This window comes from Salmo salar, chromosome 04 (assembly GCF_965601325.2).
Source record: "Salmo salar chromosome 04, fSalSal1, whole genome shotgun sequence".
Lineage (NCBI taxonomy): Eukaryota > Metazoa > Chordata > Actinopteri > Salmoniformes > Salmonidae > Salmo > Salmo salar.
In genome coordinates, this window is record NC_138294.1 from 52,737,844 (window position 1) to 52,764,785 (window position 26,942).

The following is a 26,942-nucleotide window of genomic DNA, read 5'->3' on the forward strand; positions in this document are numbered from 1 at the left end:
ACAGAGCACACCGTGGTGTGTGTAGGGGGCTATGGAATACCACTGGGCAGTTAGGTATGACTTCTTCGGGTTTCCATAAAAAAAACCTGGGAAAAACACTTCTCATCTCTGTAGTGGGTCAAGTAAATAATGTGATACGCCTCTACCTGTAATATTTGATTTATAAGGGCCGGGTTAAATTTACCAGTCGGGCCCTGGTGAGGACAATGTGTTGGAGGCCTAACTGTCTCACTTCTGCAGGAGTGTCTGCCCTATGATGGGGTGTGTGAGGATTTCATACCGACATTGACTGACACTGAATGAATTATGACCGAGCTCTCTCCGGAGCCTGAAGAAGAGAGGGTGTTCTCTGACCCTTTCCCCAGGCTTGGAGAGAAAATGACTGCACCGCAAAATGTTCCTGGGTGTGGCACAGAAGTTGTGTCACTTCTGGGGGGGTATAGAGACAACCCCAGTGTCCACTGTGCATCGTTCGGGAGAGAATGCTCCATTACCTGCATCAGCTAAGGCCCATGCAGGGAATTTTGTGCCCCCGCATCGCCAAAAGGTTAGTGGATAGTGTTTAGGGCCTGGGCAAAGTGTTCATTACCTTGAGGCAACTGTTATGATCCTTTATTTGCTCCACCAATCTACATGGACATACAATGTTTGTCAATATGTACCATGTACTCGTTTGGAATGTGCCGTTCTGTCTTGCGGTCACATGCCCATTCGTTTGGGTAGTGTGTGCGTTTAAGGGGGGTGGTCAAAAATACTGAACCGTAACGACTTCAGTTGAAGGGAAAATGACCTCTGCTACATCCTGACAATGTTTATGAGGTTATTCCTTATGTGTGAGATACGTGCCTCAGGCATCATTTAAAATGTCGAGGCCAGAATAAAAGGAGGGATGTGTGGCAAACTGGAATTTGACCTGTGCACACAGAAATAGGTGTTGACAGCAAAAGAGTGTCATTTAATGTCTCCGTTTGGCTGAGTCAGTAATCAGCGAATCAGTGAGTCAGAATGAGTGAGTTGTCCGGAATTAAACATGTACACAAACGCACACACACAAAATAACCAGGTGTGTCTTGTTGTGCCACAGAATGAGATAGGAATGTCAGTCTGAGGAGCATGTTGGTCCTAGTGGTATAGACAGGCATACCAGTCTCCACGAGGTGGCTAAAGGGGCTTAGCCTCTCAGTTCAAACTTGTGCCGCCTCAGTTTTAGTTTTATGTCACTATATAAAAATAGCAAAAAAGTTTAAATGATTGGATGACAGATTGGCGGGAGAAAAGTCTATCTCCGCTGCCCTGTGTCAGCATAATGGACAGAGCACACCGTGGTGTGTGTAGGGGGGCTATGGAAAGCCACTGGGCAGTTAGGTATGACTTCTTCGGGTTTCCATTAAAAAAAATTATGGGGAAAAACACTTCTCATATCTGTAATAGGTAAAGTAAATAATGTGATACGCCTTTCTTTAAAAATGAAGAAGAAAGAGAGATAGATAAAGAGAGAGCTAGCTATACTTCGTTGTATTTTTTTCACTTTCACTTAGCTACCGAATGCAGCTAGCTATTTTAGCCTACACAAACACCCAGCTCAAACAGAAAGGGATGCTATGTTAGCTAGCTGGCTACGGCTATCCAACACTGGAACTCTTCCAAGTCAAGGTAAGCTTTTGGTTTTATTAATTGATTGCAACCAGGGCCCATAGGTGTAACTGCTAAACTGCTTGCTGACTGTACACTGTACTGCTTGATTGTAGCGGGTTTACTAACACGTTAGTTCTAGCAGCTATGTTGACTATGACGTTAGATAATATGGTGGTAACGATGTAGGCCGTGTCTAGGCCGGTTAGCGGATATAATACGAAGGTTTGGCTTGGAAAGGTTTTTTCGCCAGGTCACAGACAGTTTGATGTGTTGTGCACTGAAGTCCACCAGCCAAGGGAAAAATGATCATGCTGTTTGTATGTGGCTGCAATGAAAGTGAACTGTATTTGCGTGTGATCAGGGGTGGATTCATTCAGCCAATTCTGTTGAAACAAAATTATCTTCAACGGAAGCAAAGGCAACGAAACAGAGACAAACATACCAGAATTTGTCCAATAGAAACTCTTGTTTGCAACTGTTGGACAAATGATTACGCTCTAGATCAGCTAGATGCAGGCAAGAGTGTGGAAGACGGTATTGAATGTGTCAGTCTGTCACCTTGATTACTCAAATTTCTCGACCTGCGCACCTAGCATGCATTGTAAACGTTCACTCACAGGCTAGTTTGTAGCAACCTCATTATTGGGAAATTTTGAGTATCATGTAGTAGCCTAAACCTATGGATGTTACATTGAGCTGGGTGTATGGAATATGAATGACAGTCATCCAATATGCTGTAATAGAAATAAGGCCATGCGCGTAAAAAAAAAAAAAAAAAGCGTCCTCCCTCCTCCTAAATGTCACCGACCGCCACTGCTACTGAGTAACTATCTGAAGGATCAGGGGCCTCATTTATAAGCGGTGCATAAATGTAACAGTAAATATCTGCGTGCGCCATTTCTGAAAAGACTGTGAACGCACAACAAAATTGACATTTATGAACTTGGCGCACGCCATACATACACATTTCCCGGTATAAATCAGACCTGTCGTAAAACTGTGCACGTGTGAACGATCATTTACTCTGTCTGAAAAGGCCCATCATTCACCTTTTATGGTGACAATAACACACTTCCAAACTATACAGCAAATAAGGATTGGAATTAGACCAAGACAGTATCTAAAGGAAATAGCAATGGTGAACTTAATCAAATGTCTTTGGAGGTGTTGGCAGAATGTTGTTTTCTTTTGCAGTGACGTTTTTTGGTATCTGACCGTTTCTGAAAAAATAAAACAATTGCAAATTGTTGTGGACCTGTAAACAGATCATTTGAATGCAATAATGTTTTGCATTTACTTTTTCCCGAACCTGAATATGCTGCCCTGCCTGCGAATTCTGAAACATTGTCTACTCTGAAAAAAACTTTACAATTAAATGAGAGATGTGCATGGCCATTTTTTTATGGCTAGTACGGGCATCTAAACTCACGACCAGAAAAGGTGAGGAATTTATTCTGCAATGGTTATGATATATGTATTATGTTTATAAATGAAATACTGTCTACACCGTTAGACTACGCTTCGGATCGCATAGAGCAAAATGGACTACTTGAAATAGCTATCTATTTACTATTGTGAAGGGGGTGCAATTAAATGAGAGATCGGATGAATGGTAGTCTCTCCTAAATTCTTGTATGCCTATAGGCTATTTCGCAAGTAGCCTATGAAACCATAACAGTCAGAAAGGGTAAGGAATTTATTCTGCAAATGATCATGGAAATATATGCCTATTTCTATTTTAGAATGCAAGCTGAAATAGTGAGAAAAACGTAAATCTAACGCCAAATTATTGCATCTTGTTATTATATTTAGCTAGGCTACCAGTGTTTTTGATATGAATAAGTGTCATCATATATTCCCCAAGTAGCACAAGGCTACTTTTGCTTTCTTGCAATGGAATACTTCAACCACTAGAAAGTGTGCGTACGCATGGTCTAAAGTTTGCAGGGGGATAAGCACATTCTCACATCAAATTCAGTTTTATAAATGCCAACTCTTGCATGAAAATACTAAAGCTGATCTACCCCCTAAAATATATATTTTTTTACATTTGTGTGAAAGTCGTTTACAAAACGAGGCCACATGTAGCCAACCATCACAACTAATCAGAGATTAACTGACACTATCATCGGACATCTGCCAACTTGGTCAAATCTAGCTAATTTATGCTAACCAACGTATAATAAGGAAAACAGAAGCCATTTACTACTGTGAGGTGTGGGTAAAATGCTGCATGATTATTTGCATCAAAGAGTGGCCATTTGTTTTGCACTACATTAACACAGCTGGCCAAACTGCCTGGCTGGTGCACACCTGAATTAAAATGGTTCCCAGACCTAAACAAAATGGTCCTCTAATGTGGATTAAGCATGGTTGTGGAGATGGAACATCTAATGTTGTTGTTTTTCTATTTTTTTTTTTATATTGAGGCTGTTCTGAGGGCAAAAGATGATGAAACTCAATATTACGAAGGTGTTCATAATGTTTTGTACACGCACTATATTACAATATGATTGATATAGGCCTATTATAGCCTACTTTATTTATACTTTAATGCAGTCATCTCAGTTTCCATTTGAAGAATCTTTTTATACAGTGCGTTCGGAAAGTATTCAGAACCCTTGACTTTTTCCACATTTTGTTATGTTACAGCCTTATTCTACAATGGATTCAATTGTTTTTTTCCCCCCTCATCATTCTACACACAATTCCCCATAATGACGAAGCAAAAACAGGTTATGAAATGTTTGCAAATATCACATTTACATAAGTATTCAGACCCTTTAATCAGTGCTTTGTTGAAGCACCTTTGGCAGCGATTACACCCTCGAGTCTTCTTGGGTGTGATGCTACAAGCTTGGCACACCTGTATTTGGGGAGTTTCTCCCATTCTTCTCTGCAGATCCTCTCAAATTCTGTCAGGTTGGATGGCGAGTGTTGCTGCACAGCTATTTTCAGGTCTCTCCAGAGATGTTCGATCTAGTTCAAGTCCGGGCTCTGGCTGGGCCACTCAATGACATTGAAACTTGTCCCGAAGCCACTCCTGCGTTGTTTTGGCTGTGTGCTTAGGGTCGTTGTCCTGTTGATAGGTGAACCTTTACCACAGTCTGAGGTTCTGAGCACTCTGGAGCAGGTTTTCATCAAGGATCTCTGTACTTTGCTCTGTTCATTTTCCCCTCGATCCTGACTAGTCTCCCAGTTCCTGCCACTGAAAAACATCCCACAGCATTTATATATATGAATGTTCCTGCTCAGTGTTTGAGATCAATTGACACCCTTTACCAAGGAGCATTGAGATTTATTTTAAACTGCAAAACCCTTATGCACCACTGCACTTTACATACCAGGGTTGGCTGGCCTTCTCTAGTCACTCGTAGGCTCAGTCACTGGTTTACTTTTATTTACAAAGCCATTTTGGGTTTACTACCATTTTATTCAGCCATTTTTATTGTTCAGAAATGTGGGGGAGGCTGATTCCCTGACCTGTCAATGTTTTTAATTTGCTGTTTTGTGATTGTTATACTCTTGTGAATTATATGTTTTTTTTACTAAATTACCTGTAGTTTTTCATGTTGTCTGTCTGTAATTGTGTAATGACTTGGTGCTGCCTATCTTGGCCAGGACGCTCTTGAAAAAGAGATTTCAAATCTCAATAAGCCCTTTCAAGTTAAATAAAGGTTAAATCAATTTTAAAAAATGCTGCCACCACTATGTTTCACCATAGGGATGATGCCAGGTTTCCTCTAAATGTGACACTTGGCATTCAGGCTAAAGAGTTCAATCTGGGTTTCATCAGACCAGAGAATCTTGTTTCTCATGGTCTGAGAGTCCTTTAGGTGTCTTTTGGCAAACTCTTAGCGGGCAGTCATGTGCCTTTTACTAAGGAGTGGCTTCTGTCTGGCCACTCTACCATAAAGGCCTGATTGGTGGAGTGCTGCAGAGATGGTTGTCCTTCTAGAAGGTTCTCCCATGTCCACAGAGGAACTCTAGAACTCTGTCAGAGTGACCATCGGGTTCTTGGTCACCTCCCTGACCTTGACCTAGGCCATTCTCCACCGATTGCTCAGTTTGGCCGGGGGGCAGCTCTAGGAAGAGTCTTGGTGGTTCTAAACTTCTTCTATTTAAGAATGATGGAGGCCACTATATTCTTGGGGACCTTCAATTCTGCAGAAATGTTTTGTTAACCTTCCCCAGACCTGAGTTCAATTTTGAGTCTCATAGCAAATGGTCTGAATACTTATGTAAATAAGTCATCTGTTTTATATTTTTTATAAAACTGCAAACATTTCTCAAAACCTGTTTTCACTTTGTCATTATGTGTGTAGATTTATGAGGAACATTTTTTATTTAATCAATTTTAGAATAAGGCTGTAACGTAACAAAATGTGGAAAAAGTCAAGGGGTCTGAATACTTTCTGAATGCACTGTATGTCGCTTGTTTGTATCAACTACAAAGACATTGGCAACTTTGTATTTGTCGTCAACTTTGTTTTGAAGTTATCGGCGGAGATCTATGTTTAGTGGAGATCTTCTGTGTATAAAGTAACGCAGGAGTGCAAAAAAAAGCATCTAACAACTCACTTAGCTGTTCTACAAGTGGTCTGAGGCAGGTGTATGATTACGAGTGTTTTCAAGTGTAACGTTAATAATGATGGTTTTGGGAAACCGCTCAGAAATGTAACAATGCTCCTATGAAGGTTCTAACGATGAACTTAGCCTTAAGATGCTTTTGGGGAAACTGGGCCCAGGTCATTATCAATTATACATTTAAGTGATAATGCCCAAGAAGCCAGTGTTTGGAGGATATATTTGCACGGGTGGTGTTAGGCCCGAGAAGAAGTTGAGGGCCGGCAAACCGTGCCAATATATCCTACAAACACCGGCTTCAAGGGCATTATCACTTTTATTCAACTGGTTACCAACATACAAATAATGATTGATATATTCTCATTAAAAACGTTATTTTGTTGAATTTATTCATACTATTTGATCCTTCCACAAGATATAGTCCCGACACAAATCTAGGGTTGCTACCCAAGCCGGCTGGTCGTTCTATCGGTTCGGTTGCCAGAGACGCGACCCAGTCCTTCAGTCTTTCTGTTCTGTATCTATTAGTGGTGTAACGGACCGTAGTTGAGCCGTGATCCATACGGATCACCCCCCACGGTTTGGCACGCATGTGAACTGCGGATCAATTGCAAAGTTTAACCATCATAGTGTGAAATACAGTTTTACTCCCGCTGTTACTTTTTAAAGTAATAATTCCCTACATCTCGATGCAGAGTTGCAGTGAAAAGATAAAGACAAGACAGATGCGTGCTGTGTTTTAATCTGAAGCCTGAAGGTTGATTTGATCATCTAAAAAAAGCAGTTGTGTGTACTGTTCACGTGAACGGGGCATGTTGAATCCCAACGAATCAATCCTGGATGCTCGAGTTGCAAAAAGCAAAGAAGAAAAAAGAGCAGTGACAGCCATGGCTAGCGGAGGAGCTGAAGAACTGGAAAAGCCTCCCGCTTCATTTAAGTCTCATGTATGGGAGCATTTAGGCTTCCCTGTCAAATATAATGACGGAAGAAGGGTGGTGGGCAACACCATTACGGTGTGTAGGCATTGTGCCGTAAGAAAGCCGTATGATCATGGAAATACATGGGGCATGGCCACACATTTAAAGTGTCTTCACCCTGGTGTGTCAGTGATGGGAGCCAACTCAGCCAAGAGACAACTTCTCACCGCGACATTTAAGCAGCCCTTTTCTGCAGAATCAGACCGGGCTAAAGCCATCACCAAATCTATTGGGATGTTTATCGCTGCAGACATGAGGCCATACTCTGTTGTGGAAAACAAAGGGTTTAAACATATGGTGAAAGTGCTTGAGCCACGCTAGGAAATCCCCTGGCGCACCCACTTCAGTATGAAGATTGTGCCAGATCTTTATGAACAGGAAAATATCAAAATTGTCCAGAAATGATCCAAGGCATCCTCTGTTGCCCTCACCACAGACGGGTGGACTTCCAGGGTAACGGAAAGCTACGTGACTGACTGCTCACTACACCACAGAGGAGTGGACCTCCAGGGTAACAGAAAGCTATGTGACTGTGACTGTTCACTACACCACAGAGGAGTGGACCTCCAGGGTAACAGAAAGCTATGTGACTGTGACTGCTCACTACACCACAGAGGAGTGGACCTCCAGGGTAACAGAAAGCTACGTGACTGTGACTGCTCACTACACCACAGAGGAGTGGGAGATGCGAAGTCCGGTGCTACAGACACGCCCCCTCTATGAGAGTCACACAGGCACAAATCTGGCGCAGGTACTGCTAGGAGCAGTAGCAGAGTGGAAGCTAGAGAGGTCTAATAGAAATATCCCAATTACCACAGATAATGCCAAGAACCAAGTAAATGTAGTGATAGAAGCTGGACTGGGGCCACAGATATCTTGCTTTGCACATGTGATCAATTTAGCATCCCAAAGGGGAATCTCAGTGAACCAAATGGACCGCCTCCTTGGGAGGATCCAGAAGGTGGTTTTCCTTTTTCCACAGAAGCACAACAGCCACTCATGTGCTTAAGACCAAGCTATAAATGTTACAGCTACCGACCCACAAGCTCATACACCATGTCACAACAAGATGGAACTCCACTTATGGCACGTTGGAGCACTATCTTGAGCAGCAGGCAGCTGTTTACTCTGCACTGACATACAAGACCCTGAAAAAAAATAAAGACATCGTCACCTTGTCTAATGATGACGTGAAAGTGGCAGAGGAGGTCCTCCAGGTGCTCAAACCCCTCAAAACGTTTACAACCCTATTGAGCACTGAAACTGCACCGTCTGTATCCATGATCCTACCTCTGAAAACAAGGATTCTACAATCCATGGCTCCAAGTGAGGAAGACAGCACCATCACTAGAGATGTCAAGGCTGCCATTAGATGGGAGAACCTTCTAGAAGGACAACCATGAGAGGACCTGAACCCCAGATACCCCCCTAATGTACAGGACTACCTTCATAGATCACCTGCACTGGATCCAAGGTTAAAGTCCCTGTCTGCTCAAGTCCCCGTCTCACCTAGACCCTGCCCTACACCGGAGGACATACAGTGATGTCACCACAGATTGCGGCCACTGAAGAGGTAACAAAAAAAGTGAATTACTTAAATAATAAATATATATACACTGCAGTCTAATCTTAGTCTATGCTATTGCTATTAGAATCATCCATTTTTTATTTGGAATAATAATGGCTGTTATTAAATGTTATTGCCAGAATTATAGTTCTATGAAATATGAAAATATATATTTAGTTGAATAGATCAAGTCATTTTTTCTGCAGGGTCAAGCCACAGAGCCAACAGAAGCAGACTCAGAGGCATCTCCTCCACTAAATCATTTGGACATGAAGGAGCTTTTTGGGGAGACCTTTGCGAGCAAGGACACATGCAACACCATCAAAGAGGAGGTGGCATCCTACAAGGCAGCAAGTGGCATTCCGGTGGATCGTGATCCACTGTCATGGTGGAAAAGCAATGAGTGTAAATACCCTCACATTGCCATGATGGCAAGAAGCTACCTGGCACTTCAGTTCCTAGCGAGAGGGTGTTCTCCACGGCAGGGGACATAGTGACTGCAAAGCGCTCTACCCTCTCCCCAGACAATGTAGACACCCTCATCTTTTTGAAAAAGAATTTGAAGTTATAAGCTCAGGTCTGCTTTGCTTTTTTAACTTTTTTTTTGATGTGGACACAGGCTATTTTTTCATTCACTATGGTTCAAAGGAAGAAGGTATCATGCCTCATATTGCACTTTAATTTAACAATTGAGTATTGAATATTTCCCTTTAAGATTTCATTTCAACATTGAAAAGTTCCTTGCTTCAAGTGTTCTTTAAGTAATAAATGGAAAGCAAAGTTATATTTGTCTCCCTTTTTTTTTGTTGCTGATCCGAAAAATGATCCGATCCGTGACTCAAAACCGCGATCCGATCCGTGAGTTTTGTGATCCGTTGCACCACTAGTATCTATATACGCGACCCATTCATTCGTTCTAAAAATGTTCCATTGCCATACTGGCAATGTTCTTATCCCTTGCTTGCTAGCTAGCCAACTACGGCAAACTTACAGTCACGTCAAACAGTGCAGCCAGAATAACTACAGTAGCTGCATTTGTTTCCTAGTGACATTTATTTGGAAACATCCATAACAATGAGCTAATGAGGCGCAATTTCACCTGGAATAGAAAATGTGCTCTCCCTTCAGGACACTGTTGTTCACAGGAGCTAGCCAACAACACAGCTAACACAATCACTTCAAACTGAAGCTGGAAAGACTGCAAACTAGCTGCATTTTAACTTTTTTCAATTGACATTTCTTTATATATATCCATAAAAATGATGCCAACTGATTCATGATTTAGACTGGCTGAGAAACGTTGCCTGCCTGTCTGTCTCGTCCTGACTCCCGACACGTTCATTACTATGGGACAGCTGGAAATGGAATTTGAATATTGAATCAATGCTGCATATGTCGGAGAGACAGACTGCAATGTTTATACAAATCTCCGCTGCTGAAAACTAAATGTAAGTCTAAAAGAAATGTGAGATGTTTTTATAGTGGAGATCAAGTTGAAATTGCCTGGCTGGGTTGATGAGGCAGAGGATTGCGCAGTCAGATGGAACAGAGTAAATAGGCATTTTAACGTCAGATTTAGCTGGTGGTAACTTGTGTACTAGACACCGGCTGAAATACGGTTTTAAACAAACAACATTCAGGAATCGACCAACCCGTTGTATAATTTTGTATAAACCAATTATTGCGACCAAATCATGTGCTGGTGCCACCAACTGAAAAAGTTTGTAGCACCATTGCCACCAGTGGGAAAAGTTAGTGTAGAACCCTGGCCCAGTTAAGCCCATGATATACTGTTGTTTAGTACTCATATTAACATGAACATGCATACATTCCTTATTTTCATACAGTCAATGATACGTTTACATTCTCTTTTTTGACTGTTCAATTAACGTTTCAACACCACAATTGAAAGCAGTTACTGTTGTGCAGCTCATTCTACAGCTGACTGACTCTGGAATGATGAGGACCTTTTCCTATGATTAATAGGAAAATGGATGTGAGTATCCTAGTAGATAGGGAGTAAACCATACTGTCAGAACACCAGCAGAATGTACACTGTGAAGGAGGTACACCTAGCAGCAGCCCATTGCAAAGCCATGCCCAGAATATACACAAATCTGTCTTAACGCAAACTAGGTCTATCTGCCATAAAGAAACAAAATGTCTATCATCTTTTTTTAATCCTTCCACACCGAACACACTCATGAGCTCTGATTCTTACATAAGACCTTTAAGAGCATTGTTCGAGCTCTTCGACCAACATCTCCTTCAATTTAAATCAAACTATAAGGTTGCACAGGATAAGAGCTAGCACTCAACTGTAATTTGATGCTTCAGTAGAGTCTCGGGTGGGTAGCGTTACAGTAGCCTGATGTGAACAACTGATCCATCTTGCTCAAGCCGCTGAAGAAGAGGCTGTACGCTAATTTGAATTGCCTTCACTCTTACATAAATACAAATGCTTAACTAGGCGCAAAGTACATGGGGAGTTAGGCCATGACAGACATTCAGTACATTTTTTATTCAGTGACAGCCCCAAGTGAACAATGTACAATAGTCTCTATTTTAGCACATCATCGACTTCCAGAGTCTGTCGGGAGCACATCTTGACCCATCATCTTTACACAAAGAATTTAATGGAGGACTCCTGGCAGTGGCCAGAGTGCAGCATAGCAGGCCGGTAGCCCGGGTCAGAGTGTCTTCCTGAACACCATGGAGAGAGGAGAGGCCAGCACTCAACAGCCACAGCTAGAGACACAGCTATGGATACACAGCTCCAAAACAGGCCAGGAAGCACACTGACAGCTCTGAGGAAGATATGAAAACAGAAAGGCCTGTGCAGAAGAATACATCTTTAGCGGCCTGTAGTGTAGACAGTGGCTGAGGTCCAACAGACAGACACTTGTTTCCATTGATTCAGCAGTTGGTCCCGGGCCCTGATTATCCATTACATAATCTCATTTGATCCAAACATTCATTGTTGAGTCCATTCAGAAACAGTTTGTGCTACACAACACGCTGTGAGCACTGGACATCAGTGGGCATTAAACATCTCAATATCTTAAGCCCAGCAGTGACAACTGTGTTGGAGAAATTATGTAGCATTTGCTAACAGCTTCCAGCCTGTGAAGAAGGTTTTGGTATGCAAGCTAAATGCAAACCATCAGAGAGTGTTAAGGCGTGAATGCGCGCGCACACACACACACAAAGAGGTGAACTTCTGAAACCTGCCTGGCTGGTTTTCACAAAACAGGCTCACTTGTTGAGTCCTCAATCACTGACTGTACAGTATATGGCGCTGCATATTGACTTCCTTGTCCCAAGCAGACGTCACATAAAATGTCATCTGTTGATAGTGAGCGAGAGGCATAAGCAGGTTTACTGTCCAAAGATCAATGCAGGTGTATAATGGGGTAGCTACCCACTGGGCACAAACTGATTTACAAATTATGTTTAAACAACATTAATTCAATGTATTGTGACTTGGAATCTAAGTGGAAAATACTTTTGATTTGAAAAAAAGTCACTGTTGTTTTGAGGGTGGAATTTCAACCAGAGGATTATGTTATCATTGTAACCAATTTTTAACATAGACACATACCTTGTATAAAATAAATTGAATTTGTACCTTTGAAACAACTTCAGATCTTAAAAGTTATAACCACTAACAGAAAAAAGCAATAGGCTCAGCAGCACCTCCTACTGGAGAGTCAATTTACAGCTATTAATTTGCTCTCCCAATCAGGGTTTTAAGTTTGCAGAAGACACAACAGTGGTAGGCCTGATCACCGACAACGACAAGACAGCCTATAGGGAGGAAGTCAGAGACCTGGCCGGGTGGCGCCAGAATAACAACCTATCCCTCAACGTAACCAAGACTAAAGGAGATGATTGTGGACTACAGGAAAAGGAGGACCGAGCACGCCCCCATTCACATCGACGGGGCTGTAGTGGAGCAGGTTGAGAGCTTCAAGTTCCTTGGTGTCCACATCAACAACAAACTAGAATGGTCCAAACACACCAAAACAGTCGTGAAGAGGGCATGACAAAGTCTATTCCCCCAAAGGAAACTAAAAAGATTTGGCATGGGTCCTGAGATCCTCAAAAGGTTCTACAGCTGCAACATCGAGAGCATCCTGACTGGATGCATCACTGCCTGGTACGGCAATTGCTCGGCCTCTGACCGCAAGGCACTACAGAAGGTAGTGCGTACGGCCCAGTACATCACTGGGGCTAAGCTGCCTGCCATCCAGGACCTCTACACCAGGCGGTGTCAGAGGAAGGCCCTAAAAATTGTCAAAGAACCCAGCCACCCCAGTCATAGACTGTTCTCTCTACTACCGCATGGCAAGCGGTACCGGAGTACCAAGTCTAGGACAAAAAGGCTTCTCAACACTTTTTACCCCCAAGCCATAAGACTCCTGAACAGGTAATCAAATGGCTACCCGGACTATTTGCATTGTGTGCCCCCCCAACCCATCTTTTTAAACTGCTACTACTCTCTGTTTATCATATATGCATAGTCACTTTAACTATACATTCATGTACATACTACCTCAATTGGGCCGACCAACCAGTGCTCCCGCACATTCGCTAACCAGGCCATCTGCATTGTGTCCCGCCACCCGCCACCCGCCAACCCCTCTTTTATGTTACTGCTACTCTCTGTTCATCATATATGCATAGTCACTTTAACCATATCTACATGTACATACTACCTCAATCAGCCTGACTAACCGGTGTCTGTATGTAGCCTTGCTAGTTTTCTAGCCTCGCTACTGTATATAGGCTGTCTTTTTACTGTTGTTTTATTTCTTTACTTACCTATTGTTTACCTAATACCTTTTTTGCACTAAGTAAGCATTTCACTGTAAGGTCTACCTTCACCTGTTATATTCGGCACACGTAACAATTAAACTTTGATTTGAGACTAAGTCAGTGACACAAAAGATACATCTCCTTCAAATGTTGATATTGGCTGCGTTGTCAACTAAACACAATATTACTTTTGTAATATAGTAAATAGCCTAAAGTTAAGGCTATCTTACAAACAAATGTAACAGCATTTATTCAACTTTAAAATGAGTAACACATCCATGGTCACATTGAGGTTAGCTTACTGTAACTATAAATGTAAACTTATGTACTCATAGAAAACGTGCCTGTTCAAGATAGCATGCAAATGTTGCAGGTCTGTAGATATCTTCACAATTGCTATAATAATCTGTGCAGAATCTCAAACGGCATTGATCACTTGCACCATGTACTTTAAATGTAATCTCAACTGCAATCCAGGTCATTTGGTTGTGTACAGTGATAACATATTAAGTTGTTATATAAATAAACAATATATATGACATCGTTTTCCCATTTGAATTTTGATGTGTTTTTAAAATGGTTGAAAGCGCAGTTATAACACATTTAGGTGACAACTAAACCAAAAATCAGACATTGTTTTTCCATTGGAATTTGGTTGTGCTTTTTGCATTGTGATAACACATCGGAAATTCACCAAACTTCTGGCTGTCTTTTTGAGTGGGTGAATAAATGTTGAAATTTCATTGATCGATGTCTCAACCAAATGTTACCTACATTTCCACGTTGAAAGGACGTGGTGTGCCCAGTGGGTACTAGATAGTGTACTGGATCTAATTTCCTCTTCAAACAAATCCTATCCATTGTATCCATGCCAATTGATACATTTTTTTAAAGCGGCAATTAAAGCCTGATCATCCTTGCACAAATGGAAGTTGCCAGCCCATATTCAACAAAATCGAGTTCTACTTCCACAGCACTGACTTGATCTAGATCTTATTATAACATCCTATTAATAGAGCTGCTGGTTGGTTCTAGGTCACACTCTCATGCTATCATTTCTTACTGTTTCAAATGACCCGTCTCTGACGATCATGGTCATGATCAGTGGTATCTGGGACATAGTACCAGGGACGGGGGTCCCTCAGCTGGTTATAACCAACACACTCCATAGACCAATTAGACCCCGGCATCAATAGGCTCCTAAAGTCCTCTGGTTGCTAAGTTGTGTGGTGAGATGGGCAGTTTGAACACTCAGAACAAACAGACTGCACCATGTTGAGTATACACACATGTTTCACTGTGCATTCCACACAACTATTCCTGACAGTCTTGTTCCTGTGACAAAGGGAGGTCCACACTCCAGGAGTCAAACGCTTTTACACTTTATCCCTATGGGTTGAAATCGCAAAGAGCCAATGTGATGCAGAGTTACAGATCCTGAAGGAGGAGCTCTGATGTGATGTGTTGGTTCAGACCAAAGTCTTCTACGGGGGAGATAAGAGGTTTAGAATGGAGACACATGGTTTGTATGGTCAAAGTAGAGCTCTCTTCCCCCTCTTGGAGTTGACTGGAAGTGGTGAGACCTGAAAGGCAGCCAGTAGAACTCAATCAAGTTAACAACTCCATTGTCGGTCAGGTTAAAACAGATATAAATATCTTCACAGATCTGAGTGGTCTGCCTGTCTCTTGCAGGTCAGGGATGGCTCATTACAGTAGCTTTGTTATTGCTTTGGAGCCATTTTCACAAGTATGTGATGACTTTTCAAAATTCTTAGTATAAAACTCTTAACCGGTAACACTTGTAAAAGTTTTACATCGATTCCCACTGGGGTCACATACCAAAATGTGTGGACTGTTGTCTCTTTGGATGAAACGGTCTGCTACACAAATTGCAAAATGTTTATGGTTTTGTGTAGTTACCTTTTAATTTAACTGTACAGGCACATTTAATTGGGAAGGTTTTTGGGAAAGCCTTTCCACCTTCCAGAATACCGTTTAGGCCTATTGTTAGCGTCGCAACATTTTTTTCCTGTTCCTTCATTGTTTGAAACTTGGACCTTTTACTTCACATTATGAGGCATGTTTTACCTTGCTTCAAAGTAGCCTACACCCAAAATACCACCATAAAAACGTGGAGGCAATTATCATATGCCCTCTCCTGTTCTATTGGTTTTCAAAAATATACTTTCTGTCATTGTCTAGCAACCAAAGGCATTATCCTAGTCAAATTAGCAACCCATAATAGTTGTTGCATCCTTAGATCTCCCCTATTTTCATCTCTGTCCATGAAACCGCTCGCATGTGCAGTGCGCATTTCAGAACAGTGTTTTCCCGCAAATTGCATTTTGGAACATTTGCGAGCAATGGGACCTGCCGCGCAGAAATATCAACCCACATAGAGAAGCACGGGATTGAACTTCATTCAACTTTCTAGAGCAGTGGACACCAACTGGTCGATCACCTGATTCAGCTGCCCTGACCACCAGGTAGGAGAACTGTTGGCATTTTGAACCATTTAATGGATCTGGAGGTACAAACTCTGCCTTCCCGGCGGGCCCAGAGAGCAAATCAAGTGCACTATAGGCCTACGCTGGCCAATCGGATGGCTCAGATGACCGTGTCTGCAGTAGTGTAGCAGACATAAAAGAAAGCTACAGGAAAGTTGATACTGTGAGATTTCAAAACATTTAAAACCATGACTAGAGAGCCTCCTGAGAGGCGCAGCAGTCTAAGGCACTGCATCGCAGTGCTAGAGGTGTCACTACAGACCCCGGTTTGATCCCGGCCACGTCCAGGAGACCCATGAGGCGGTGCACAATTGGCCCAGCGTCATCTGGGTTAGGGGAGGGTTGGCCGGTTGGGATGTCCTTGTCCCATCGCGCTCTAGTGACTCCTTGTGCATGCACGCTGACTTCGGTCGCCAGGTGTACGGTATTTCCTCCGACACATTGGTGCGGCTGACTTCCGGGTTAAGCGAGCAGTGTGTCAAGAAGCAGCGTGGTTTGGTTCTCGACCTTCGCCTCTCCCGAGTCCGTTGCAGCAATGGGAGTTGCAGCAATGGAACAAGACTAACTACCAATTGGATATCACGAAATTGGGGAGAAGGGGTAAAAAGTACAACAAAACATTTAGAAAAACACGACTAGAGAGAGACTGTCAACAAACACAGCAAAGAGATGCTGTTTTTAGGAGTGAGTTCATGTTTAATTTCTTACTTAGCACTGTCAGCACTTTGTATTCAACACTTTTATGGCAACTGCTCAGCCTCTGACCGCAAGGCCCTACAGAGGGTAGTGCGTACGTCCCAGTACATCACTGGGGCCAAGCTTCCTGCCATCCAGGACCTCTATACCGGGGGTGTCAGAGGAAGGCCCTAAAAACTTGCCAAAGTCTCCAGCCACCCTAGTCATAGACTGTTCTCTCTGCTACCACATGGCAAGCGGTACCAGACCGCCAAGTCTAGGTCCAAAAGGCTTCTTAACAGCTTCTACCCCTAAGCCATAAGACTCCTGAACAGCTAATCAAATGGCTACCCGAACTATTTGCATTCCAACCCCACCCCCACACCCATTTTTACGCTGCTGCTACTCTCTTGTTTATTATCCATGCATAGTCGCTTTATCTCTGCCTACCTGGGATAGGATAAAGTAATCCTTCTAACCCCCCCCCAACCCACCCCCACCCCCCAAAAAAAAAATATATATATAAAAAAGATATAGATGTACTATTGTAAAGTGGTTGTTCCACTGGATATCATAAGGTGAATGCACCAATTTGTAAGTCGCTCTGGATAAGAGCGTCTGCTAAATGACGTAAATGTAATGTAAATATTACCTCGACTAACCGCTGCCCCCACACATTGACTCTGTACTGGTACCCCCTGTATATAGCCTTGCTATTGTTATTTTATTGTTGCTCCTTAATTATTTGTCATTTAAACTTTTTTTCCCCTTTGATTTATTTTTTACTTCAGTTTATTTTAGTAAATACTTTAACTTTCTTAAAACTGCATTGTTGGTTAAGGGCTTGTAAGTAAGCATTTCACTGTAAGGTCTACACCTGTAGTATTTGGCGCATGTGACAATTAAAATTCGATTTTATAAGCCAGAAAATGTGCCTTCTTACCATTTCCATTCAGCGCTACAACAAGCACTGCAGAGGTAATGAATGAGTAGGAAAGTGTATCTATAGGCTTGCGTTGTTTTATTTGTGGCTTGGGTCTTTAACGTCGAGGAATATTTCACTTTCTCTGTTCATAGGAGTAACAACATGAATTTGTGCATGAGACAGAAATAATACGGTGTGACTCGAGTTCCGCAATCATCTGGAAGACAGTGTCCCTTTTTGATCAGTGGAGAAAAGGGAGAGCTGACCATCAGATGCAGGTACCATCAGCCCAGTAAAATAAAAACAATTAGCAAATTGTATCAAATGTATGCTCACTCAGCTGTGCTTCACAAGTAATACAACAACGGATCTATTACCGGTATGATCATATAGCCTACCTCAAAAAATGTTTAAATGGCCCGAACAACAATACATTGGCAGGGCACTTCAAGCAAAGCCAATATGTGGTGATAATGTATTGGCCCTATAGCTTACTGCACAAACCTCGTTGCTACAGTACTGTTTTAATTGGTTAATGTTGCATAGGCTTACGTTTTCTTAAGTCATGTTAAAAAAAAAAATCCGAGCGGTAGATCTCGGCTTGCATTTTGACTCAAAGTGATCTTGACTCAGAAAAGGTTGGTGACCACTGTTCTAGATTCTTCCCTGTTGACAATTTCAACCTTTCCCTTTACTGTGGCAATTGTGATCGAATCAATGTAAAATTAGCAACTTTCAATGCAACATACCGAAACAAACTATGCAAGAGATTTTGTTGAAGGCAGAAAGCATCGGAGTAGGATTCTATTGCATTGACACTCACTACTCAGCCCGTACTCTACATAGACTGGTACAGCATAAACAATCAGAGCTGCAGTAGGCTTATATGCAAATAGACCATTTCCATATATGGATCTGTGCCATTTACTTTGAACTGGACTGTGTTTACAGCATGAGCCCCTTATTTTTTCAATCTTTACTAACGACATGCTACTGGCTTTGAGAAAAGCCAATGTGTCTATGTATGCGGATGACTCAACACTATACACATCAGCTTCTACAGTAACTGAAATGACTGCAACACTTAAAGGACAGCAGTTAGTTTCAGAATGGGTGGCAAAGAATAAGTTAGTCCTAAATATTTCAAAACGAAAAGCATTGTATTTGGTACAAATCATTCACTAAACCATAAACTTCAACTAAATCTTGTAATGAATAATGTGGAAATTGAGCAAGTTGAGGTGACTAAACTGTTTGGAGTAAGCCTGAATTGTAAACTACCATGGTCAAAACATGTCGATACGACAGTAGCCAAGATGGGGAGAAGATTGTCCATAATAAAGCGCTGCTATGCCTTCTTGAAAACACCCAACAAGGCAGGTCCTACAGGCCCAGGTTTTGTCGCACCTGGACTACGGTTCAATCATGTGGTCAGGTGCCACAAAGAGGGACTTAGGAAAATTGCAATTGGCTCAGAACAGGGCAGCACAGCTGGCCCTTAAATGTACATGGAGAGCTAACAATGATATGCATGTCAATCTCTCCTGGCTCAAAGTGGAGAGATTGACTTCATCACCACTTGTTTTTGTAAGAGGTGTTGACAAGCTAAATGTACCGAGCTGTCTGTTTACACTACTACACTAGCACACAGCTCGGACACCCATGCATACTCACAAGACATGCCACCAGAGGTCTCTTCACAATCCATAAATCCAGAACAGACTATGGGAAGCGCACAGTTCTCAATAGGGCCATGACTACATGGAACTCTATTCCACATCAGGTAACTATTTTTTAAAAACAGCAGCTAATCCCTAATAAAATACAAATGAGCTTTCGTGAGTAGATGTGGTTGTTTTGAGATCAAAGCGAGAGCTACATGTTGTTCATATCCTTTGCTAGTTAGTGAGGTATTAGCACAGTTATAGATCATTTATAGTCAGCAATAGGGGAGTGATAGCTTCCTACAATAGAACAAAAACGTATACATTGAGACATCTTTGAAAACCAAGTCAGGTAAGGAGCATTTTTTTTGGTCTTAAAAAGGGGCAGTGTTGTATTTTGAGACAGGCTTGAATAAGCTAAGTAGCCAATAGGCAGAGTGTAGCATAATGTCTGATTCTCATAATACTGGTATGTGACTAATAATGCATTTTAATTTGTAAAGTGGTTTCTTGCATCAAACACCACAACATTTTCAGTCACCTCCTTGTCTGAAGGACAAGTGGATAAACAGGTTAATGTCAAGCCCTGTATGCCTCATGGAATGTAGTCCTACATTGAACACCACACATTGGCTGCTACTTTAGGCTGAATGATAGAACAGCTATTTCCAAGTGAAAATGTTATGGGATGAATTTTCTCCATTATCTTTTAATGGTAGGCAACCGGTAGGCTTTCTCCTTGACTAAACTAGGCTCGTAAAATAACATTTTATTCATATTTCCAGATCACATTCCAGTTTGTTATTAAAGCAAATGAAACTTCACACGTTCATGAAGGGATTTCTGCAACAAAAAATAAATAAATACTGAGAAGTAGGTACCAGCTTCAAATGCCCACCTTCCTGAAACTGGTTACATTTCTCCTTTTCTGAAATATCCTCTTTGATATAGTGGGAGAAATGTCTGCGATTTCAATCTGCCGTTTATTCTATCCCACTCTCTTTTTTTGTGGGGAGGAAATCTCAAGTATTTCCTGAAGTTGGTGTGTGCGGTTGTCAAGGAGAGGTACCATGAGTTCTCCTGATTTTCTGCCATTATTCTGAGTAATTTCTTCTTTACAGTTTTTTTTAATTGCTTTTGTTCAATTTTCACAAGTACACTATATAAACTCAGCAAAAAAAGAAACGTTCTCTCACTGTCAACTGCGTTTATTTTCAGCTAACTTAACACGTGTAAATATTTGTATGAACATAAGATTCAACAACTGAGACATAAACTGAACAAGTTCCACAGCCATGTGACTAACATAAATGGAACAATGTGTCCCTGAACAAAGGGGGCGGGGGGGGGGTCAAAATCAAAAGTAACAGTCAGTATCTGGTTTGGCCACCACATGCATTAAGTACTGCGGTGCATCTCCTCCTTATGGACTGCACCAGGATTTGCCCGTTCTTGCTGTGAGATGTTACCCCACTCTTCCACCAAGGAATCTGCAAATTCCCAGACATTTCTGGGGGGAATGGCCCTAGCCCTCACCCTCCGATCGAACAGGTCCCAGATGTGCTCAATGGGATTGAGATCCGGGCTCGTCGCTGGCCATGGCAGAATACTGACATTCCTGTCTTGCAGGAAATCACGCACAGAATGAGCAGTATGGCTGGTGGCATTGTCATGTTGGAGGGTCATGTCAGGATGAGCCTGCAGGAAGGGTAACACATGAGGGAGGAGGATGTCTTTCCTGTAACGCACAGTGTTGAGATTGCCTGCAATGACAACAAGCTCAGTCCGATGATGCTGTGACACACCGTCCCAGACCATGATGGACCCTCCACCTCAATCCCGCTCCAGAGTACAGGCCTCGGTGTAACACTCATTCCTTCGACGATAAACGCGAATCCGACCATCACCACTGGTGAGACAAAACCGCGACTCGTCAGTGAAGAGCACTTTTTGCCAGTCCTGTCTGGTCCAGCGATGGTGGGTTTGTGCCCATAGGCGACATTGTTGCCGGTGATGTCTGGTGAGGACCTGCCTTACAACAGGCCTACAAGCCCTCAGTCCAGCCTCTCTCAGCCTATTGTGGACAGTCTGAGCACTGATGGAGGGATTGTGCATTCCTGGTGTAACTCGGGCAGTTGTTGCCATCCTGTACCTGTCCCACAGGTGTGATGTTCAAATGTAACGATCCTGTGCAGGTGTTGTTACACATGGTCTGCCACTGCGAGGACGATCAGCTGTCCGTCTTGTCTCCCTGTAGCGCTGTCTTAGACGTCTCACAGTACAGACATTGCAATTTATTGCCCTGGCCACATCTGCAGTCCTCATGCCTCCTTGTAGCATGCCTAAGGCACGTTCACACAGATGAGCAGGGACCCTGGGCATCTTTCTTTTGGTGTTTTTCAGAGTCAGTAGAAAGGCCTCTTTAGTGTCCTAACGTTACATAACTGTGACCTTAATCGTCTACCGTCTGTAAGCTGTTAGTGTCTTAACGACCGTTCCACAGGTGCATGTTTATTAATTGTTTATGGTTCATTGAACAAGCATGGGAAACAGTGTTTAACCTGTTGGGGATAGGGGGCAGTATTTGCACGGCCGGATAAAAAACGTACCCGATTTAATCTGGTTACTACTCCTGCCCAGTAACGAGAATATGCATATAATTATTGGCTTTGGATAGAAAACACCCTAAAGTTTCTAAAACTGTTTGAATGGTGTCTGTGAGTATAACAGAACTCATATGGCAGGCAAAAACCTGAGAAGATTCCTTACAGGAAGTGGCCTGTCTGACCATTTCTTGCCCTCCTTGATCATCTCTATCCAAAACAGGGGATCTCTGCTGTTACGTGACACTTCCTACGGCTCCCATAGGCTCTCAGAAGGCGGGAAAAAGCTGAATGATGCAATTCCAGCCCCAGGCTGAAACACATTAGCGCTTTTGGCAAGTGGCCGATCAGAGGACAATGGGCTTAGGCGCGTGCACGAGTCGACCCCATGCTTTATTTTCTTTCGTCTTTTTACCTAAACACAGATTCCCGGTCGGAATATTATCGCTTTTTTACGAGAAAAATGGCATAAAAAATTTATTTTAAACAGCGGTTGACATGCTTCGAAGTACGGTAATGGAATATTTAGAAATTTTTTGTCACGAAATGCGTCGTGCTCGTCACCCTTCTTTACTTTTCGGATAGTGTCTTGAACGCACGAACAAAACAGAGGATATTTGGATATAACTATGGATTATTTGGGACCAAACCAACATTTGTTATTGAAGTAGAAGTCCTGGGAGTGCATTCTGACGAAGAACACCAAAGGTAATAACATTTTTCTTATAGTAAATCTGACTTTGGTGAGTGCTAAACTTGCTGGGTGTCTAAATAGCTAGCCCTGTGATGCCGGGCTATCTACACAGAATATTGCAAAATGTGCTTTCACCGAAATGCTATTTTAAAATCGGACATATCGTGTGCATAGAGGAGTTCTGTATCTATAATTCTTAAAATAATTGTTATGCTTTTTGTGAACGTTTATCGTGAGTAATTTAGTACATTTTTTGTAAATTCACCGGAAGTTTGCGGGGGGCATGCTAGTTCTGAACGTCACATGCTAATGTAAAAAGCTGGTTTTTGATATAAATATGAACTTGATTGAACAAAACATGCATGCATTGTATAACATAATGTCCTAGGTGTGTCATCTGAGGAAGATCATCAAAGGTTAGTGCTGCATTTAGCTGTGGTTTGGGTTTTTGTGACATTATATGCTAGCTTGAAAAATGGGTGTCTGATTATTTCTGGCTTGGTACTCTGCTGACATAATCTAATGTTTTGCTTTCGTTGTAAAGCCTTTTTGAAATCGGACAGTGTAGTTAGATTAACGAGAGTCTTGTCTTTAAAATGGTGTAAAATAGTCATATGTTTGAGAAATTGAAGTAATAGCATTTCTAAGATATTTGAATAACGCGCCACAGGATTCCACTGGCTGTTACGTAGGTGGGACGATTTCTTCCCGCCGACCCTAGAGAGGTAATACCTTTTACAGTGAAGATCTGTTTAGTTATTTGGATTTTTACAAATTATCTTTGAAAGACAGGGTCCTGAAAAAAGGAAGTTTCTTTTCTTGCTGAGTTTATACACAAAAGTGGTTATTTCAGCAACACCTGTTGCTGAGTTGTATGAAATCGAGCACACAGCCATGCAATCTCCATAGACAAACATTGGCAGTAGAATGGCCTTACTGAAAAGCTTAGTGACTTTCAACGTGGCACCGTCATAGGATGCCCTATTACAGGGGCTGAGTCACTGCTTACTGGTGCTCTTCCATGCCGTTCCTGGGAGGGATGCGTCACTTGAGTGGGTTGTGCCGTGGGTTGTGCCTTGGGTTGTGCCGTGGCGAAGATCTTTGTGGGCTATACTCGGCCTTGTCTCAGGATGGTAAGTTGGTGGTTGAAGATATCCCTCTAGTGGTGTGGGGGCTTTGCTTTGGCAAAGTGGGTGAGGTTATATACTGCCTGTTTGGCCCTGTCCGGGGGTATCGTCAGATGGGGCCACAGTCTCTCCCAACCACTCCTGTCTCAGCCTCCAGTATTTATGCTGCAGTAGTTTATGTGTTGGGGGGCTAGGGCCAGTCTGTTATATCTGGAGTATTTCTCCTGTCTTATCCGGTGTCCTGTGTGAATTTAAGTATGCTCTCTCTAACTCTCTCTCTCTTTCTTTCTCTCTTTCGGAGGACCTGAGCCCTAGGACCATGCCTCAGGACTACCTGGCCTGATGACTCCTTGCTGTCCCCAGTCCACCTAGCCGTGCTGCTGGTCCAATTTCAACTGTTCTACCTGCGGCTATGGAATCCTGACCTGTTCACCGGACGTGCTACCTGTCCCAGACCTGCTGTTTTCAACTCTCTAGAGACAGCAGGAGCGGTAGAGATACTCTGAATGATCGGCTATGAAAAGCCAACTAACATGTACTCCTGAGGTGCTGACCTGTTGCACCCTCGACATCCACTGTGATTATTATTATTTGACCCTGTTGGTCACCTATGAACATCTTGGCCTTGTTCTGTTATAATCTCCACCCGGCACAGCCAGAAGAGGACTGGCCACCCCTCATAGCCTGGTTCCTCTCTAGGTTTCTTCCTAGGTTCTGGCCTTTCCAGGGAGTTTTTCCTAGCCACCGTGCTTCTACACCTACATTGCTTGCTGTTTGGGGTTTTAGGCTGGGTTTCTGTACAGAGATATCAGCTGATGTAAGAAGGGCTTTATAAATAAATTTGATTCTGATTTGATGCCACCTTTCCAACAAGTCAGTTAGTCAAATTTCTGCCCTGCTAGAGCTGCCCGAGTCATCTCCAAGTGCTGTTATTGTGAAGTGGAAACGTCTAGAAGCAACAACGGCTCAGCCGCGAAGTGGTAGGCCATAAAAGCTTACAGAATGGAACCGCCTAGTGCTGAAGTGCGTAAAAATGGTCTGTACTCTGTTGCAACACTCACTACCGAGTGCCTCTGGAAGCAACGTCAGCACAAGAACTGTTCGTCCGGAGCTTCATGAAATGGGTTTCCATGCACAATGCCAAGCGTCGGCTGGAGTGGTGTAAAGCTCACCACCATTGGACTCTGGAGCAGTGGAAACGTATTCTCTAGACTGATGAATCAAGCTTCACCATCTGGCAGTCCGACAGATGAATCTGGGTTAGGGGGATGTCAGGAGAACTCTACCTGCCCAAATGCATAGTGCCAACTGTAAAGTTTGGAGGAGGAGGAATAACGGTCTGGGGCTGTTTTTCATAGTTCAGGCTAGGCCCCTTAGTTCCAGTGAATGGAACTCTTAATGCTACAGCATACAATGACATTCTAGAAGATTCTGTGCTTGACTGGCCTGAACGAAGCCCTGACCTCAACCCCATCGAACACCTTTGGGATGAATTGGAATGCCGACTGCGAGCCAGGCCTAATCGCCAAACATCAGTGCCAGACCTCACTAATGCTCGTGGCTGAAGGGAAACAAGTCCCCACAGCAATGTTCCAACATCTAGTGGCAGTCCTTCCCAGAAGAGTGGAGGCTGTTATAGCAGCAAAAGGAGGACCCACTTCATATTAATGCCCATGATTCTGGAATGAGATGTTCGACAAATGGGTGTCCACTTTCCTTTGGTCATGTAGTGTAGGTACATTTTCACTACAAAACTAATCATCAAAAAGGCAGTTTCAAAACCCTAAGCACATTTTCAATTGACTAAGTACAACACAAAAATCCTTGTCACTTTTTTACCAAACTTATATCATTGTTCCATCTACAAATACATGTTTCTCATTGCAATATATGTATAAAGTCATTGTATTTCACAATGCAGTGCTCACAATCCTTTCGATAAGATTCTCTTTTCTTTTGTTAACATACATCTGACTGCCTCCTGAGTGGCACTGCGGTATAAGGCACTGCATCAGTGTTGCAGCATCACTACAGCCTGGGGTTCGATCCTGTATCACAACCGGCCGTGACCGGGAGTCCAATAGGGCGGCGCACAATTGGCCCAGCGTCGTCCGGGTTAGGGGAGGGTTTGGCCGCGCTCATCGTGCTCTAGCAACTCCTTGTGGCAGACCGGGCGCCTGCAGGCTGACTTCGGTCATCAGTTGAACGGTGTTTCCTCCGACACAGTGGTGCAGCTGGTTTCCGGGTTAAGCGAGCATGTGTTAAGAAGCACGGTTTGGCGGGTCATGTTTCAGAGGACGCATAACTCGACCTTCGCCTCTCCCAAGCCCGTTGGGGACTTGCAGCGATGAGACGAGATCGTAAATCCCGAAATTGGGGAGAAAAAGGGGGTAAAAAAAATACAAAATAAGAAATAACACTATTTTTTATAAAACATTTAAAAAGAATGTGGCCTTCCCTGGTCAGTATTGATAATATTTGCTGCCATAGATTTTTATAGACACAGCTATGGACAACTGCTAAAGTGATGCTACAGCGTTAAACAACATTGCTGCCCTGAATTTAGCTGGAGCTAAACAAAGGAGACCCATTCACAAAAAGAAATGTGAAATCTTAAAGAGATGGGCAGGGCTAAGGCTTAAGAGGGTGTGAACAATGCTGAATGGGCGTACACAAAGAAGAGCTCTCTAGCTAGTGTGAAATTCTCTACAAAATCTAAGGTGCTTTTTCTCAAAAGTTGGGTTACAAGTTTATCAACTTTTAAAGTAGCATATCTTCACCCAACTACAGTGTATGATATACCAGTTTGAAACTCTGAGTCTGTACTTTTTTAAATGTTTTTAAAAAGTTTGGGAAGAAAAGCCCAGATAGACTGTTGTTAGTTCAGTGAGCTTTGGCATGAAACAACTCTAGTTACGTTCACACTCAGTAAAAAAAATATATATATATAATGTTTACATATAACAATAGAAAAGAGGCTAAGAATAAAAACAAATATGATGCTAAGTATATTACAATGTTCACAGTGCATTTATGTGTAAGCCTCTGAGCACCTGGTTGCCAGGTGTGTGGATCCTGCCTGTCAAGCCTGCGTACTGGTGGTGGCTATGAGAGAGTAACGAGAAACACAACACCTTCACACTGCTTGTTTATGTGCAGTCCA

The 26,942-nt window shown here is 42.7% G+C and overlaps 1 protein-coding gene and 1 long non-coding RNA gene across 2 annotated transcripts in view; one reads left to right on the top strand and one right to left on the bottom strand.

Annotated features, from left to right (window-relative positions):
• Window positions 1-25,711, top strand: LOC145878649 (uncharacterized). Its single transcript, XR_014392155.1, has 2 exons — window positions 1-547; window positions 24,081-25,711. It is a non-coding gene; the product is annotated as an uncharacterized LOC145878649 (long non-coding RNA).
• Window positions 1-26,942, bottom strand: part of LOC106603279 (unconventional myosin-XVIIIa) — a 115,016-nt gene that overhangs the window by 75,385 nt on the left and 12,689 nt on the right. The gene's annotated exons all lie outside the window — the stretch shown is intronic.